Source organism: Pagrus pagrus, assembly GCF_965226575.1.
Source record: "Pagrus pagrus genome assembly, chromosome: 7".
NCBI classification, from domain to species: domain Eukaryota; kingdom Metazoa; phylum Chordata; class Actinopteri; order Spariformes; family Sparidae; genus Pagrus; species Pagrus pagrus.
Genome location: NC_140191.1, coordinates 15,512,267 through 15,525,721, shown reverse-complemented (window position 1 = coordinate 15,525,721; position 13,455 = coordinate 15,512,267). Strand labels below are relative to the sequence as shown.

At 42.3% G+C, this 13,455-nt stretch overlaps 1 protein-coding gene across 1 annotated transcript in view; it reads left to right on the top strand.

Moving 5' to 3' along the window:
• The first annotated feature begins 606 nt into the window (after positions 1-606).
• galnt1 (UDP-N-acetyl-alpha-D-galactosamine:polypeptide N-acetylgalactosaminyltransferase 1) overlaps positions 607-13,455 on the top strand; it is a 48,759-nt gene continuing 35,910 nt past the window's right edge. Inside the window, exon 1 of the mRNA XM_084358691.1 lies at positions 607-1,116. The gene's annotated coding sequence lies outside the window, so the exon portion shown is untranslated. The remainder of the gene's footprint in view (positions 1,117-13,455) is intronic.

Here is a 13,455-nt window from a genome sequence, read left to right as displayed (position 1 = left end):
TAATGGAAGTGTAGTAGTGCTGCAGAGATGATCTGGCCTACAAATCTTGTTCTTCGGATGTGAGAAAACATGTTTGTTTGGTACAGACCCCAACAAATGTCACATTATCATGATTTTAATAGATTTTTCAGAGACAATGAAAACCATCATTCTTACTAACGGTGAACCATATCGCAGTATCAGTAAAGTAATAGCAATATGATGGTTGTTTTTTTTTTTTTTTTACCATATTGTGATTCATGATGAGTGATTTACACCCGTACTATCTGACTGGTGCTGTTTGACTTGATATTGGTATGATTAGATTCAGATTCATTCCTAAATTGTTTAAGTCACTGTTACTCACCCAGTTCAGCTTACTCTTGAACAAAGCTATGGCTGCACCAGTCTCATTATGTAAAGCTTTGTTTGTCAAGGAAATACATAAATGAATGTATTTATTGTTGCCAGTATCACTTGCAAAGAAACTGGGAGACTGCAGCAGACCCACGTTGATGACAGCATTTGCATGCAGCTCTCGCATTTTTTGGACTATGTAAAATAGGATGGGATCAGTTATAGTATTTCTTCCGGGTTGAGGTAATGAAGGGAGGGATGAGCAGTGATGCTGCTCCTGTTTGCTCCGCACATCAGCAGCCAGGCTCCTCTCCCCCTCTCCCTCCCTCTCTCTCTCCCTCTCTCTCTCTCCCTCTCTCTCAGTGAGACAGAGCCAGGCCAGCAGGCAGCGGCAGCGCGTCCGCCCGGAGAGAGAGCCCACACCGCATAGCTGCACTGCCGACCGAGCAGTCATCACACTCGCGCTCCTTTCTGTCGGATGTCTCCACTCTTACAACATCCTTTTGACACCGGACTGCTGCGCTCTCGTAGCCGCGTTCAACGTGAGCACACCACACCTCGTGTGTGTTTTTTTAATTCAGGGCACTGGTTTGTCTCGACGACACAGAGAGGACCACACTACCCCCCCCACCCCCCCTTTCCATCGTTAGCTCGCTAAGCTAGCTAGCCCGCTAACTTAGCTGTGATACTTTGTACCGTATCGGCGTCAGTTTTCTGCCTCGTAGCTAGCCTGCGGTCTCTCGCGGTCTAGCGGAGGATTGAGCCGCCTCGTCACTCAAGGTAAGCGAACATTTTATGTTTTAAAAAAAGACGCATTTAAGTTTTTTTTATGTGTGTGTGAGCCACACTGTCAAACGCTGGCTTGACCACTAAAACGTTATCTGGTAGCCGCAGACTGGCGCTATGGCAGAGAGGTGCTTGTTGACAGAAGCAGCCAAGCAACGGGGATGTGATGCGACTCACCGTTAAACACACAAAATGTCACTTTACTTCGCCGCTAGTTAGCCGACGATCGCTGCTCCACAAGCAGCCAGGGACACGCTGAATGAAACCATGCCTTTACAGTCGATAATAACCTCGTAAATACTTTCCCTAGCCATCTTATGTTCGCGTTTACTCCTGGCTGTCGATGTGCCGTGAATGGGCCACTGCCAGGTTAACTGTATCTCACACTTGCCGCATTTGACTGCAGCGAGTTTTCTTAACCATCTATTCAAATGACTGATGAGACAGTTGTCAGCCAGCCCGCCTGAACAGGCATACAAAAAAAGGGCAGTCCATGTTGAAAGTTGAGCACACAATGCTGATTTTATGGACTGTGCATGTACAACTCTTCATGGTGGACTCTTCCTCATTTATCTCTACACACATCAGAGCTTCAGTGTTGCATCACAGCCAGGAAAGATGAGCTGTACACCCGGAATTTAACCCCTGGATGGTGCTTGTTGTGTCTCCTGTGTCCTGATAGAGGTCAGATGATTTAGCTCAGCTTGATACACACAGGAGGACACTATCCAGTGGCCAGAATGAACCTCTTTCTCTTCTTGTAGGGCTGCAGATTTCAAGGGCCTTCGTCCTCTGGCGAACAGAGGTTAATTACATTTTGTGTAATTCAATCACTAAGAGACCTTTTATAGGGTTTGGTTGAAGCATGCGGGGCCTGACCTCTGCGTGTGAAAGATAGACTCATTGAGTGAGCGACAGAAGGGAGAATGAGTGTGCCCGAGTGTGAGCGTGCATTAACAATGCTGTAATTATCTCAAGAGATAGGAAAATGGATTCGCTATCAATCCTGCAAGAGTCTGCAGTTGCTGAGCAGAGCAGATGAAGATGTAGGATTGACAGGGAGCCAATTAAATTAATCTGTCATGTTCTTTAAAGGGAGAGAAAAAAGGAGCATGTATTATTTATCCCCCAGTGTGTGTGTGTGTGTGTGTGTGTGTGGCATTACCTGTACGTGTGCAGGAGGAGAATGTGCTGTGTAGCTGGAGGGAAGCTGCTGTACATTTGCACTACCTGTAGAATAACTCCCACAGTGCCCGAACATGGGCCGATGGCTTAGATCAATGCTTTGAACATCTGCAGCCAAATCACATAAAAGAAGCACTGACTTCACTTGACCATGTAGGTCAGTATCGTAAAAAAAAAAAAAAGCGGTTGCTGCCTTAAAGTGTACATAGTACATGCGAGTTGCAAGTTCACAGCAGCACATGCGTTTTTCCTGACCTGGGTTTGTATGTGTGTCATGTCCAGGACCTTGCCTCGGTGCTTTATATCTGAACTTAGCGCTGTGTTAAGCCATGACTGTCCAGCATTGAAAGGAAATGATTCATGTTCCTCATTTCAAGGCCGTGGAGTCGGCATGATGCGTTTCCTGCCCTGTGTGTGTTGAGTGTGAGTTCAGGCTTCGGCAGATGTGCCTGTGTGTGCATGTGTCCCACTGCTCCAATATTTGTGAGGGCTGATTTGAGATTGTCACAAATTGGGAACATTTTGGGACCTAACTTAGTGAGAGGCGGTTATGTGGATTAGGATGAAATACGGTTATGCTATTAACTGAGTGACATCAATGACGAAACGTGTGTGTGCAGTATAGATTTACGTCACTGTGGTTTTGGCCCATACAAATGGTAGGTGTAAGTAATAGCACAGGTTGTTTGTGTTTCCACTGTGTCAGTGGTAATACAGGTGGTAATAATCATGATAATAGCATGCTCTGGAATGTAATAATTAGTTTACGTTTACAAAACTCCCAATTATAAAGCACATGCATAAATACAACCAAGATGTTCTGTTTTTCTGTGTTTTTAATCATCAGAAATGAGTAGACCTTTGTTTTTTCCTTGATTTTGTTCCTCAGTATATTAGATATGAAAGTGAAAGTCTAAGGTGAAAATCTCTGACATCCTCTCCGTGTGTATTGGTATTTGTGAGCGTATGTGTTTGTCGTAGAGGGTGGCTGTGGTGCATTTATTGCTCCGAGCTGGTCTGGAACAATAGCTCTATTCTGGCCCACGTCTCCGGAGGGAGGCAGCAGCATTCGGCGTTCCCGGCACTCTGTGTGCCAGCAAGGCTTGGTTTGGGATTGGGTTTCCACAGCCACCTGGAGCTCAGAGCACAGGAATGCCATTGTTCCTCCTTCCAGACTATTGCCGGATCAGACGGACATGCAAACACACACACGTACACATAAACAGACACATGCATGTACACACGTTTAGTACACAGTATGCAGCAGGAGCTCATACCAGCTTGTGTGTCCCCCAAAACTTAGGTCACCCTGCTTTGTTACGTCGTCATTGCTTACATAAATAGGCAGAGAAAGATCAAGCCTCTCTCTCTCAGCCACTGAGACCTGATATTAGCAGCAGAGCAATATGCTCCTCTGAGTGGCTGCTCATTATTTTAGCTGCACATTTTTTCGATTTGTAGGCCAGGGCATCTCAGCAGAACTACAGAGTAGAGCCCGATCGATATATCAGTTGGCTGATATTATCAGCCGATATTGGCCACATCCAACTTTGTTTTTTAAAAGGACATAATGTGGGACAAGATTCCTGGGGTAATTTCAAACAAGACTAGATCAAAACCTAGTATATGGCTGGACCGTGTCTGTAGTCAGTGGTAGAGTTTACCATTTAAATTCCTGGATATTAATTGCTCTTTTGCAGAAAAACCCAGCAGAATATTCTTTTGAATTTAGGAATGAGTTGCAGGCAATTTGTTATAATTCTGAATGATTGAAGTGGTGTAGAGCAATATCCTCTCGAGATGAGCTAAAGGAAAGGAGACCAGGTGTTAATCGAGTGGAATCATATTTTCCTTTAGGGTTGAAAGAAGCTTTTCTAGGTTGGCGTGGTCTGTTAACAGATTGAGGCAGTGGTTTAGTAGTAATTTTCTTCTGTCTTTCCAGTTGAATAATGTGGTTTTCTTGGCCACAGTTAATGCTATCAGGAGGAAGGTTTGGAGGTATTTTGGTATTGTGAGTGAGGTATCGTCGCTTTAAAGAGAGATGGAGTGGGAGAGTAGTATTCTGTGGTTTTGGATCTCTGACAGCTTTCCCATGACCTCCAACTGGTGAACAGAGCCAGAATGACTGGAAGTGGCTTTATGTTGCAGTGGGACAGAGTGCAAAGGTGTTGCTGTCTGTGAAGCCTGTTTTGTGAGTGGTTAATGTGTACTCTGTGCAGGACATTACAGTGATTTATAAAGTTTATAAATCTGCAATATTGGGGTCGAAATTAACTTTGTTTTAGCTGTAAGGGAGGAGTTGTGGAAATCAATGGACATCAATTTTCTTTTTCATGCACTCTTTCAGCTTAATGTACTGGTAATGACAGTGGTGGGGTAAGTATGTATGTTTGAGAAGGTCAAAGGTCATGAGAGAGCTGCCACTAAAAAGGTGCCCCAGGCTGGTTACTCCTCTCCATTTCCACACAGGGAAGTTGATGGGTTCCTTATTGATTTTAAACACAGGGTTAGGCCTGAGACGGGTGAGAGTAGAAGGAGATAGCTTGAGGTTAAGTATGTCATGTGCTTTCCACCAGGCAGAGAGAGTAGTGTTTGTGGTGTTACATTTGAGGTAGCTGCGGGTTTTGTTTTTATTAATCTCTGAATGCGATATTCTGAATGGGGAGATCCTCACAGATGGTCAGTTCAAAGCCAGGCATATTGGAGTTGTTTGAAGTCTAGTGTAGGGTGTACTGAAGCTGGTGCGAGAGGAATTAGTGGTAAAGGTATGGTGCGTCGAGCCTGCCGTAAAGTTTGGGCTTTTTTTGAGTGTTTTTTTAATCCTGGGCCTTTCACCTTTACAGTAAAATATATTGACTGTTGAGTTCAGGGAGGAAAGCGAGCCCAGGGGTCATGGCACATTATTTATTCTTTTTTACTTAGAAAACAGACGCACATAGGCTTACCTCAGGTACACTTGCTCCAAGCCAAGGATGTAGTTAAAAAGCCTTTATTAGTTAAAATATATCAGAGTAAAAAATTACAAAAAGAAAAATGCTAACCAGTTTGGACCCACACTGGATTTTCCTCAGGGCACAACTGGAAAGAAGCATCAACCAGAGTGAAATGTCCACAAACTGTGGATGGTTTTTTTTTACTTTCAGGAGAATTTTCTTCTTCTTTTTTATTTTTAACAGCCAAGACCATTTGTAATTTATTAATATAATCCGAAAGAAGCTCCACAATCCATGGAAACATTTTTTTTCGGTGCATGTCCTCAACAATCACAGTCTATGAGGAGAAAAAAGAACAACATTAAAAGCCACAACTTTGTATTTCAGTTACAGGCAGTTTCCTTAATGTTTTTCTTTCTTTTTCAAAGTAAAGAGAAAGGCAAAGGCAAAGGCAAAGGAGGACCCTCGAAGGCACACTGCAAAAGATGCGTGAGGATAAGAGTCTGAAGTCAGAGAAGATTAAATATCTGGAATCACAGCTTGAAACAATCTCTGAATGCTCAGAATGCTGTTGTAGTGCTGCTTTTTAAGAACAATGAGCTTCAAGGCACAGTGAACAAGATGAAAGAGTTTAAGAATCTGAAGTTAGAGGAGACTGAAGACCTGGAATCACAGCTCTTCAAATGTGTGGAGGTGCTGATGAACACTGAGGATGACCTTGAGAAAAAAGAAGAAATGGTTCCGAAAGCTCTTCTAGAGCCCAGATCCACGCTAAGGAACAGAGATTTGCTCAAACACACACGTTTGTCATCCCTGTGCTAGACAGGTTTTCTCCGGGTGCTACGGCATCGCACGATCTGGCCCACACCATCTACGTTCATCTGGCCCACATACTGTGTAGAGTGATGACACTTGGACAGTCAACTCCTGTTTGCCAGATCGGAGCCACTCGCAGGCCGTATGATCACTTTTTGAGTGTTAAAGTACAAATGCGTAAACACCCAGCCATCTGAGGAAAGGGGATCTCTCTCTGAATTGCCTTTCCCGTGGTTTCTTCCCGTGTCCTTTCAAGGTTGTTCTAAGCTTCATGGGGAGTTTTTCTTCGTCTTCTTAGAGAGCTCGGGCTGGATACTTGTTCCTGATCTGGGTCTGCAAGGCCCCCTGTACCACCATCTGCATCTGCATAGTATACCTTTACTTAACTAAGATTTTGAATGCACTTACTTCTACTTGTAATGTAAGTGTAACATTGTTGTTTATATTTCTACACAAATGAAGGATCTGAGTACTTCCTCCACCACTCATCTACTACTTACTACAGAAAAATAACACATCAATTATCTAAATCAATACTTGTTTTCAAGATTTCCGCAGTAATTGTCCTTTGCCATTAAAATGTTGAGCTTTTAAGGCTTTCGTGTTTGTGCTTGTCATGTAACCATGGCAACTACAGGAACCACGCCACCCCACACAGACGGAACGATAAGACGGCTAATCACTCAGAGGACCCTGAAGTGTTTTAAGAACTGTCAATATATCTTATGATTTTAATACATGTAGCTACATTTGTTTTGATTATAAAGCTCTTGTAGCAATTCCTCCAATATTCAGCCTTCCTCTGTCTCCTTTTTTGTCTGTTCTTTTTCAAATTAAATACTTTAAGGTTTTGTGCATTTTTTTCCAGACATAACAAGCATTTTGGTCTCAGGGGAATTGAAATGATTAATTTTCTCATTTCACAGACCAAACAATGAACACTTTTTCCAAAAAATGAAGAGATCAGTTAATCATCTAACAGACCAAAAATGCAACTGAAAGCTGCAGCCTTAAAATCAAAATTTCAATTTCAATTTGAATACATTAATATGTTTGCACAAAAGACTAGAGCAAGTGTAGTGACACCTCTTGCGTCTGTTCTCGCAGTGGAACTGTCAGTTTGACTTTGTTTACTTCAAAGTTGTCTTTTTGATCAAATCCTCCTCTCGCAAGAAAACATTGCACAAACACCAGCTGTCAGTAAGACGTCTGATTACTTCCTCTGAGGTGGGTTTTGTTTTTAATAATGTTGTCTGATCACAGCATACATCAGACAGATTTATCTCCACACTTTGCATCAATGGTTTTTGGCAGTGTGACAGTGCAGCAAAAAGCAGCTTTACTTCTCACAGATCTAGCTATTTTATGTGTACCATGACAAGCATGTTGGTGCAGTTTTAGACTTTGATTAGAGGAGTTAGCTGAGAGTGACAGGAAGCGTGAGATAAAGGATGACATGCAAGAAAGGTCCCTGGTTGAGCTCTAACCAGGGATGCTGTAATTACTTATATACGTAGGCCACATATATCTTGTCATTGAAAGAGCAGGCTTGGGTGTGCTACCTGTATCCTGCCTTTCGTATTATTAGATTGACTGTTCTACTCCAATTTGGTGGCCTAGATTTAGTGCAGACTTAACAGAAACTCACTCCGGATGTTGATAGCTAGCTTAGCTAGATCAGATAGCAGAGACTTAAATGGTTGATCTTTAGACAAAGCGAGAGAAACAGAAAGCGGAGAGGGATGAGAAGCAGAGAGAGATTGCCATCAGCAGCATTTAGTAGTTTTTTTCTCAGTCCTCAGGGGTTTGTAGGCAGGCAATTCCACATGTGCCTGTGTGCATGTTTGTGTGTGTGTGTATATGTGTGTTTGCCTATGCTTGTGTGTCCTCTCTGGCTCTCCAGCGGGTCACATTAGGGATAGAGTTGCATAGAAGTGGGTCAGGCAGTGCCACCAGGGAGTCTTGCCAGCTCCCTTCTCCCTCCTGAGGCTGGAACCAGCTAAAGGCCAACACAAGCACATAAACCTAAGCTGTGTGCATGTGTGTCCAGTGTATGTGTTGTTTGTGGCCATTAATTGTTAATGTGTGCGCTCATGTGCAGGCGCAGAGTGAGTATGATCTTTGCTGTTTGCCATCCCTTGTGATAACCCTCAATGACCCTGCCTTGTTCACTGTACTTTGACTCCTTATTAACAGCATCGCTGGAAACTGAAATACTGTATACTGTAGCTGTGAAAGCAAGCCTAAGCTATGGTGCAGTATGTGTAGAGTGAATATAGGGCCTCTACAGATGATTCAGAGTCTGTCACACTCAGTGTGTCTCAGCTGGAGGGACACACTATTTCTGCTGGCATATTGATAAGGAAATAGGATTTAGCCCAGTATTCAGCAGAGGTTTAATTCATCAATTCATCTCGTAGCTGCAGTCTCTTGTTTTCTGCATTGGTTCTACTCTGACAAGGAAAGAATGGTCTATTTCTGTTCTCAATTTGCTGGCCTATGCCCTTCCATTGTTGAACTGAGATGACATCATGAGGTAATATGTAGACGGCAATATAAGTACAAGACTGAATTACTGCACAATATGCCAGAGATCACTCTTAACTTCCATCCAATACAAATAAAAGCTGCTGCTCTGAATGAAGTGTTTCTCACAGTCAGATAATGTTGTAAAGCTCATTCCTAACAATGAGGAAGTCTTTCGGCATAGTCTGTCCCCACTTTCTACTGCAACCAGCCAGGTGTCCTAATGGGCATTGTTTCAAGTGGTCAGTTGTAAATACTGTTCTGTATTTATTATTTACACAGTCTCTATATACTCCACAGTGTTGACTGTGTGAACCCTCACAATAAATAGCATTGTGAACTTTATGGGAAGAAGAACTCAAATCTGTGATGGATGATTGTGGATAGGAATACATAAATATTTTGAAGAAGCGAGTCTCAACTTGCAAGTGATCCACATTCCAGTAAATGAATGATGGGTCCCTCACAAGATACCGCAACATGCTTCTTTTGTCTTTGAGAACAGGGTACAATGATTTTCAGCACTTTGAATGGTTAACACACAAGGCATTGTTGTGGCATTTGCAGGATCTTGTAGGGAAATTTGTAAAAATGTTTAAAGCGGAAAACTCTCAAGTAATGTTTTTTTTATTGTCATTAAATTCTTGGTTATTTTATCAAATAATTGAATAGCAGTTTGAGCTATAAAACGTCAAATATTGTAAAAAAGATGGTCCTCAAATGTCTTGTGTTGTCCACAGCCAGAAGATATTAAATTAACTGACATAGAGGAGTAACGAAACCAGAAAATATTCACATTTAAGAATCATAATTAAGAGAATTTTTTACTTTTTTCTTATGACTCAAATTGATTATCAAAATAGTTGGTGATTAAATGTAATAGTTGACAGCTAATTAATTAAACTTTGTGGCTCTACTTTAAGGATCATTGGATTTGTGAGGTGTAATGGGTCACTTTTAGTGATGAACCCATAGAGAATTATCCGACGACTCTGAAATTCCCCTCAGCCAAGTGCTTTCTAAAGCTGCAACAATTAATCGATTAGTTGTCAACTATTAAATTAATCATTAGTAGCAGCGCTACTTCTTTCAGCTCATTAGTTTGGTTTTAATGGGTTGCTGCTTTGTTTTTTTGGTTCACATCATCATTCTCAAACAGCTTTGAAAAACAACACACTACCGGCCCCTGCATCATCAGACAGGCAGACTATGTTAGTCAAAAGAGTGTGAATGATGTGTTAATGCAGCTCGGCATCTGCTGCTGTAACAAGTTTGTCACTTCAGTTGAATAGGTAATATGTCACTGTTTTGTTTACAGCTTTCCCCAAGTAGCCCAAAAATAATATACCACAGGTTTGAGGACATCTGTGGGCAGCAAGCAATGACCGAACCTAATGGTTTAGATCAGAGAGATCTACACCTTCAAGTATGAAAAAGATGAAAGGTAGCTGGAATACTGTGGCTGGGGACCATGTTAGATGAGTCAGTATTGGGGACATGAATATTATATGGCGTGAGTGAAATGCATACAAATCTGGCATATGTGAGGGCAAAGTAGGTTTCAATGTCTATACAGGACGCGTATGTCAATTGTTAGCCCTACTTTCATTTAAGTCATCAGGAAAATATCCAAATCCTATTTTTCCACATTCCCTTTACACCTGGATATGTCAATGCAACTTTGTTAGCTTGAACGAAATTGCGATTGGCTTGTTGTTGCAGTCAGCTTTTACTTAGTACTTCTAGCCATCCAATGATGTGGTTGACTGCATTAACATATCCTGTGCTTGGATAGTATGAGGCTGTAAGAGGCACCTTGAACACCTGAACAGACTGAAACAAAAGGGTCTGTGACAGCTCAGCCCGGTATCGTTGAGTAACTCTATACACTATGTTCAGCTTAGCTCCAACAATTCCCTTCTTTGTAATAGTGTGCTGTTCATGAGCCCGTATGTTGCTCACAGCATCTGTTTCAGTCTGAGATATGACCCGACAGGAAAAGACATAGTTTCCATGGTGACAGTCCTGCTCCTTGCCCACCCCCCTCCCCACACCCGCCATAGGAGGAAGTGGAATATGTCCAATTTCTGCTGACTCGTGAAGAAACAATTGTGTGTCACACACTTGCACACAGATGTCTCCCCTCACTCTGGCCTGGATTGTTTGTTTGTGTGCCTTTTTAATGTGTTTGACACTGTTTGTTTGTGGGTGTGCGTTGGCCTTTCCATCCAGCTGCTCATAAGCCTGTTTGTTTTGTGAGACAGGAATTTAAATCTCAAAAGAAAATTACTTTGTGCTGTAACTGAGCTAAAAGGAGGGTATTTTGTGTGTGCACAGTGGCCTTAAGTTACACTTTATTGATCTCTGTGGGGATATTTGTCCTCTGAATTTGACTCAACCATACTGTTTTTCAGTAGCAGGCAGCCACAGTGCAGGGGACGGAGGATTAACGCTAGTTCTAAACTAGTACCTTGGTCAAGGACAATGGCAGGGGTACTACCTACAGTAGCAGGCCTGTCACCACCAGTCAGCCCTACTGGTAGGGTAGTAGTAGGGTTATGTTTTCATCCCTGTCTGTTTGTTAGTTGTTTGGTTTGTCAGCAGGTTTACTCAAAAACTACTGAACACATTTTCACAAAACTTGGCTGGAGGATGGATTTTAGCCCAGAATAGATGGCTGATGCAGCGTATCTGGATAAAGGGACGGCTCCAGGAATTTTTCCTCACTTTCTTTAACATTGTGAGATTTCAGCATTTTCATTAATCTCTCAGGGATTAATACATGGATGTTGATGGAAAAGAATCACGTATTTAGGTCGCTGGTATCTATTAGAAAGTACAATTTGATGCAAATCCTAGATGTGGAGAGCTTAAAGCAACATTAGGTAGAAATGAGCATTATGTGCGATTTGGCACCCCCCACAGTTTTTCAGTGCAACACCACCATCATAAATACAAATCCCAGGTCTGTAACAATTTCTCAGATGTAATGTAGGTGCTAACTACAAACAAAACTCATTATGTCATAACAATGTTATGTGTTGAAAACTTATAACGTATGTTACGTATGTTAAAGTAAACATGTATGTAACGTTGTGATCCTACCCTCTCACTGAAGTTACATAGTGCAGAAACAAGTGATGGGGGAGTGGCTGTGACAGAGACACCATTCCCCCTATTACAAGACACTGTACCTTTAAAATTATTTTAAAGCTGTTATTTAAAGGTAGAAAAGTTACATTATGCTGCTTTAAGTCATGGTTAAGCAGTTATGAGTGATACAGGGCTGTCAAGTGTGATATTAGATTAGGCTTGACTGAATTAAAGAGGACTGTTGGGCTTTGGCGAAAGTATGCTCTCTACTGAGTGACATTTTAGTTTAGTCTTTGTTTACAGTTGTTTCTAATTAAAGCACTGTGAAGCCAAACAAATATAATGGAAGAAATTTAGAAGTGTGACTACACTGTCAAAAATGTGATTGCACTCTCAATTTAGTTTAGATCATTACGTGTCGTAAACACGGCCACAGGTCAAATGTGTATCCCAAATAGAAAAGAATGTTTAACTGTTGGATCTGAAGGGAAGAGAACTGGAGGAGGGCAGAAAGGACAAAACCCTGCTGTGGCAGCTCTGTGCTCTGTCTTCGTTGTGTGACAGCAAGCTATCTGCCCCAGGCTAACCCTGACCAAGGTACAGCACTCCCCCCTGGGCCTGCATACACACAACCATCCATCTCTAGCTCTTATCTGCTACCAGGCTGCTACTCTGAGTGTCTGTGTGCATGTGTGTGGGTCTGTGTGTTTATATGTCTGAGGACTCTTTGAGTGGAGTTGTTCTGGCCCGGTCACACTGATAGCTGTATCAACAGATAGTCCTTGCTGATGGACTGCAGAACAACAGGCCCATTGTTTTTCTGAGTGTGCACGCACAGGCGAGTATGCTAAGCCGTCAGAAATTGCATTACTACAAGCCACAAATGTCAGACACACTGTGCTCATGTAACTTGGGAATGTGTGTGTTTGTTTGTATGTGTGTGTGTGTCACATGTGCTGCAGTGTAAACTGCCAGAGGCTGGGATGTGGGTCAGTGTGGCTACATCTCTCCAGGGAGAGACAACAGCAGGATACTGCCTCCGTACTTACTGTCGGGGGACTAGCCTGGCTTAAAAAATGCAGTAAAGCAGGGGCCAACCTGCACTTGATATCTTTTTTTTTTAATTTGTGCATTAGCTATGCATTTTCAGATACCCCGAAACACAGCGTTTTGGCTGCTAAATTATTTGGCTGTTCTTAGATAGACTTGCTTAAAATTTTCCAAAACTGCATGTGGAGCCAGCCTTATTAGAACAGGGTCCGCAGAGGCACAGTGTTAGAAATAGAGATGAAAATCAGTGTGACTTCTTAACAAGGCCAGATTGGAAAGAGGATGGCCAGATTAGTCATGCCTCGGGCTCATAGTGGATTTCACCTGCAGTCATTAAGCCAAAGTTATTGCTGAACATTTGGAACTCACAGTGAAAGCTTATTGGAGGTTATGTAGTGTGACTAGGTGTGTGTGTGTGTGTAGGGGCTATTGACCTCTTGACGGAGCTGCTTAAATGAAATATTGATAGTGCTAGCTTGGATAGGAAATGTGTGTGTGTGCGTTTAGAACTTTGTCCAGTGATTGATTGTGTATTTTGCAGCAGCCAATTGGCTATTTAGGGTCGACTTTTTGAAATATAGTCTCATTGGTCAGACTACTTCAACTGCAAACCAGTAATGTTAAATAGGATAAATGAGGACCGAGCGTGCTAACAAGCAGGTGGACTACATGATAACTGCCGATGACAGCAGCTAATAGACGCCTTTATTTGTTGGCCTTCGATGGCTCT